Source organism: Haemaphysalis longicornis, unplaced genomic scaffold (genome assembly GCF_048455015.1).
Source record: "Haemaphysalis longicornis isolate Haplotype H1 unplaced genomic scaffold, Haemaphysalis longicornis Haplotype H1 scaffold_8, whole genome shotgun sequence".
NCBI classification, from domain to species: Eukaryota; Metazoa; Arthropoda; class Arachnida; order Ixodida; family Ixodidae; genus Haemaphysalis; species Haemaphysalis longicornis.
Genome location: NW_027526445.1, coordinates 85806246 through 85812245, shown reverse-complemented (window position 1 = coordinate 85812245; position 6000 = coordinate 85806246).

Sequence of the window (6000 nt, the reverse complement as noted above, 5' to 3'; positions counted from 1 at the left end):
AGAACAGCCATGGAACATGCCAGGAACAGCATTTCTCACACAAATGACTCTCGGAAGCAAGAAAGAAAGCGCGTAAAATATTGCAACAAACATGCCGTTCTAGCTTCACAGCGCTGCAACATATAGTGGACAATTATTTTCCCGCCTTGTTGCACCCGTTGCCCCGCTTATATTTTTGGCCGCCCGCCCAAAACATTGAAGTATTATCGGGAAATATCAACACGACAAAAAGGAGGTAAGAATATTGAAACGTAAACCCGCAGCAATTTGCAGTATGAAATATATGTCTCGTTCTGCTTGCAACGCGAGGGGTTGTGGGACATGCTGCGCACGCATCTACCAAAATAGAGGTGAACTGTGCCTTTCAAAAGAATGGAAATACAGGGTACACCCGTCGCGCACATAATGAATACCCCGAAAGCGAATACATTACGTGGGTTTTTCTCATCTTACCAAATAAAGTATTGTTAATACCCCTTCACCGGACAGGGCCTTCACTCTCGTGGCCAGACAGCCAGAGACAGAGAGGGAGATAGAGAGAGAAAGGGAACGTTTATTTGAGCTATGGTAACGGAATGTTGTTGGCGTACAGGTGGAGGCCAGCCACGACGTCAGCAGCTCTGCATACCAGGGCCTCCGGAATCTACTGTCCAGAGCCATCCAACGCCTTTCTCTATACCTCGATGCTGGAGATTTGGGTCAAGGGGTTGCCAGTTCAAGCCGCCATGGAGTGTTCCAAAGTGGAACGTTCTCCCCACTGTTGACGATTGGGACACGGTTATTATGTGGGGTGGATGTGATGTAGAGCAACTCTGCACGAGGAACTCTGCATTGGAAGAGCCGCCAACAACGGGTTTGGTGAGGCTTGAGGGAGGAATGGGCCGGCAAAAACACAATGAAACAGTCGGTTGTGTTCCAGGATATCATTGAAAGTAATACGATGTTCTCTGCAGGGGCGCGCATCGTGTCGGGGGACGATGATTACACCATCCCGGAATATAGGACCGCGGGAAATTGCGTTCGTTTCCAGCAGGCCAGTGTGAGCCGGGACCCACACCATGCCCAACATCTGGGTAGGTGTGTAACTCTTGGTGAGGCGGAGGGCTTCACAAGAGATATTCCCACGGACAAAATGAAGCAGGGTGAGCTTGCATTGAATTACTGTATTGTGCGGTGATGGTCCTTCTGTGAGGCACAGCGCAATGAACGCTGTCTCTGCACCCGTGGAGGAGGCAGCGAAGACGTTGAGCGTGCTGATTCCGAAGGCTAGCGGAGTTGCTGGTGACCTGCAGAGCGTTTGCGTTGTGATAGCGGCACTCGTCCGCAACACATACACTGTTTTCGGCCATCTTGACAGTTCCCGGTACAAGGTGTGTGTACAAGGTTGGTAGCGCGCTGAGTTTTAAATGAGATGCATGTGTCGAGGGCTGGGTATTTAGGAGATTCTTTCCCGAATTTCAAAGGAGTAAGCATGGACGTTTAAGCTTGCTGGAACAGCGGAATTCCTCGAGAAACAAAAATTGAATGGCCGGCTTTCGTTATATCTGGGCTATTCCTGTGTAATGATAAAAGTGATTCACAGATAAAATCCCACCCAAAACGAACTTGTTACCCACTAGGCGTTCGAATTCTACACAGCATATGATGCCGAAGGTTATCAACAACCATGCCCACCATGTATTATCGAGAGGGCTGAATGAGGACGCTGTCGGCCCCACATAAGGTGGGTGCCAAGAGCCTTCCATGACACTGTCCAAGCAGCAGAAGAAGGAGCTTTTTGCCGGCAATGCAAGACAGGATGTCTTGCGTAATCAACACGCTTAGCGTTTCGATACTTCGGTCATAACAAAGCTAAAGGGGAGCACTGCATGAACCAGAGTTTGGGATCGAGGGGAACTCCTCCGCATCGTACAGACTTTGAGGAGGAGACACTGTTCGATCCTGCATCACGTACGTCGGACGCCGTTTAATTTTAGAATGCGCACCAAACTATTCCGAGAGTACGTGGTAATGGTGACGATATACAGGTAACGATAATAAAGTTTTGCTAAACGAACGACGTTATGATGATTGGATAAAAAGTGGCAATTAGAGGAATATGCAAATTGGGGGGCGGGGGGAATGCTGGGCATGAGCCCGCACCCCAACCATATGTAACGTGGCGCTAGATGACATGAAGCGTGTACCGATTAAGTGATGTGTTTACACAATGGTGAAGAACTACTTACATCAAGCCATAATAGAGCCCGGGATGCCTGCGCCCACCCTACAGCTGCTTTTACGTCGTAATAATCCTTCGTAGGGGGCCATGGCGCTACGGAACTGTCCTCCAGGGCCCGGAAAATCCGCCCACCACTGTAAGAGTTACCTGCTCCGTCCAACGTTGTAAGAGTCTCGGATGGTCAAACACCCACCGTAGCAAGTTTGTGCACCGCTACAGTTGGCATGGCCGTATATAAAATGCCGGTTCTATTCACAGTCCCAGACGCTTGCTCACACGAAATTATTCTTGGTTGTGGGCCATGTCGCAACGGGGATTCTCTTCCACGTTCGGTGACGACGTCATTAGATACACACACACGCACACGAGCGCACATACATACATACATACATATATATATATATATATATATATATATATATATATATATATATATATATATATATATATATATATATATATATATATATATATATATATATATATGTATATATATATATATATATATATCAGCTTACTGTCAGTCGTCTACAAGGTATTTGCCAAGGTAATCGCTAACCAAATTTCTGCAACCTTAGTCAGGTGATAGAGAAGTGCGCTGAGTATACCGAACCCCTATATATAGCCTTCATAGATTATGAGAAAGCATTTGACTCGGTCGAAACCCTAGCAGTCATTCAAGCATTACGGAACCAGGGGGTAGATGAGCATTCTGTAAGTATACTAGAGGATATCTACAATGGGTCTACTGCTACCATCATCCTCTATAGGGAGAGCAGTAAAATACCTATAAGGAAGGGTGTCAGACAAGGAGACACAATCTCTCCAATGTTATTCACAGCATGTTTACAAGAAGTATTAAGAACATTGGATTGGGAACAGGTGGGAGTAAGGGTTAATGGAGAATACCTCAGTAACCTCAGATTTGCTGATGACGTTGCCTTGCTAAGTAACTCGTGGGACGAATTGCAAAGCACGCTTTCCGCACTGGGCGAACAGAGTAGAACCGTGGGCCTGAAAATGAATATGCAGAAAACTAAAGTAATGATCAATAACCTCGGGACAGCACAGCGGTTTGAGATAGGTGGCAAGGCAGTGGAAGTTGTAAGCGAATATATCTACTTAGGCCAAGTTGTGACCCCAGATCCCAACCATGGGGCAGAGATAATTAGAAGGGTCAGGATTGGGTGGGATGCATATGGCGGGCATTCTCAGATAATGAATAGCAGCCTACCATTGTCGCTGAAGAAGAAAGTGTATGACAGCTGCATCTTACCGGTACTCACCTACGGGGCAGAAACTTGGAGGCTCACTAAGAGGGGTCAACATAAATTGAGAACGACTCAGCGGGCAATGGAGCGGAAAATGATATGTGTAACATTAAGGGACAAGAAGAGATCGGAGTGGGTAGGGAGCAAACTGGTGTTAAAGACATATTAGTAGAAATTAAGAAGAAGAAATGGACGTGGGCAGGGCTTGTAATGCGAAGGCAAGATAACCGCTGGTCATTAAGGGTAACAGAGTGGATCCCTAGAGAAGGCAAGCGTTGCAGGGGGCGGCAGAAATTTAGATGGGCAGATGAGATCAAGAAGTTTGCGGGTATTAATTGGTCACAGTTGGCACAGGACGGAGGTAATTGGAGAATACTGGGAGAGGCCTTTGCCCTGCAGTGGGTGTAGATAGGCTGGTGATGATGATGATGAAGATATATAGATATATATAGATAGATATATAAATATATACATATCTATATATATATAAATATATATATATATATATATATATATATATATATATATATATATATATATATATATATATATATATATATATATATATATATAACTGACATATAGTTTGTTACAAATGGAAGCGTGGAATTAGTACCCGTGTTCTCTACCCAGCGCACCTGCTCAATGGGAGCCATCCTCACACTGGTCACCAGTTCACACCGCATGCATTCCATACAAAGCAAATACATGGGATCAGAGCATCTCTGCTTCGTAACATGTCGTTTGCGTCACAGTTGTTAGCCTAATGTGAAGCACTAGATTTTCGTGAGTGAAACTTAAATACTAGCAGACACAGGGAACAGATAGGGAAGCAACACCAGCGCTTGTCGTTTTGCTTTCTCGTAGCAGTGTGAGTTTGCGCTTAAGTTTCACTCATGCATGTTCACAAACCAGCTCGGCTCTCCATTCTGCACAAGCTTTTCCTTCCTCGGAAGTAATCGCGTCGGCTACACGAAATATCCGAATTCAATAAGACAAACCTGATGATGTAAGCTGCGTGTTTCCCCTGTACTACACACTGAGCAACCGTGAGGCGCCAGTTTTCATTCCTGCTACAATGACTGCGACAAATAACTGAGCGTATGCTGCGTAGGAGTTAGCATTTTTTGCCGAGGCCTGCAGACTGTCTCCACATCGTTCAAGCCTATGTCAAAGCATCCCCAGGCACTGACTACTGGTCACCTTTCGCGCAATTTATCACTCTCTCCTACGTCGAGAAGAAAAAAATCTGTGGCGTCTAATATGCGCAGCCGCTTGGGGGGTTCGATTAGGGTAATTAATATAGAAGTAGAAAGGTCTGTAGGCAAGGCATGGCTCCTACATTAATGCATAATTCAATACAATACGGTTCTGAGCATTCTACGGGTGCATGCGTCCCTATTTATCTTATCCAGCATTGATCAGACGTCTTTTTCATCTGTTTTGGGCAATGGGCTAGTTAATCTTCACTTGTCAAGCCAAAAACCTTGAAGAATGTCCCATTTTGTTAATTTATTTTAGAGAAAAAAAGGAAAAATGCCTTCTACCGCCTCGTATTCTTATATGCCAGGGAGCCAATTCACTCCCCGCATTTACGACCAAAGCTCTCTTATTATGCTGATGCCGCGACACGCACTAAAAACGACTAACGCGATAAAAATGGCATGAAATGGTGATGACCAGGGTTCTCAATTTTAACGTCTGCTTTGAATAGTGATTGGATCATTTGCTCAAGCGGAGACAAAAAACCCGTGTGTGTTCTATTCCCATGACTTAGGGCAGTGAACTACGCGTCGACTAAGAGAGCAGGTTGCTGTCATATTAAAATGTACGTAATTACTGGACATGTAAAAAGGGCGACAACACACGCACAGCGGCATTCAAAAGATCAAGGACATTCTTTACGCCAGAACCAAAATTTGCTGGAAACCGAGTAGTACAGAGTAGACTTTTGCTTGAGCTCTTATTGCAAGTTGTGCACGAAAAAAGCCTCCACGAGCATGACAAGGGCATGCTTGCCTGTTCCTACATACGATTTTCTACGAACGACAAATTATAGTGTTGTTTTACATTATTTCATTTTTGATGCCTGTATTAATGTTGGAAATACCACCAAATACTTTTAAACTGTCGAAGAATCGGAAATAAGTATCAGGAGCGTTTATTCTACCGGCAGTCAGCGCGGTGTGGGGAGTAGTTATCGATGGCAACCAGTTTACAAAAGCAATAAATTAATAAAATTGTGCGATATATTTTGGGGTATCTTGGGCCCAAAAATGACACGGACTGAATCCAGCCTGTAACAGAAATTGGACAATCAAGTATTTGGTGTTACTTCCGAGTATATTCTAATAAAGTACATGAAGTGGCGTACGAAAGCAACAAATAGGGTATAAGAAAACCTAAACATCATTCCCAACCCCGATTTCTTCTTCGCTCCTCTTTTATAGTTCGGTCCATAGCTTTGGTCTCTATGTGCTCCTTTCATACAGGGTTATCACAAACCCA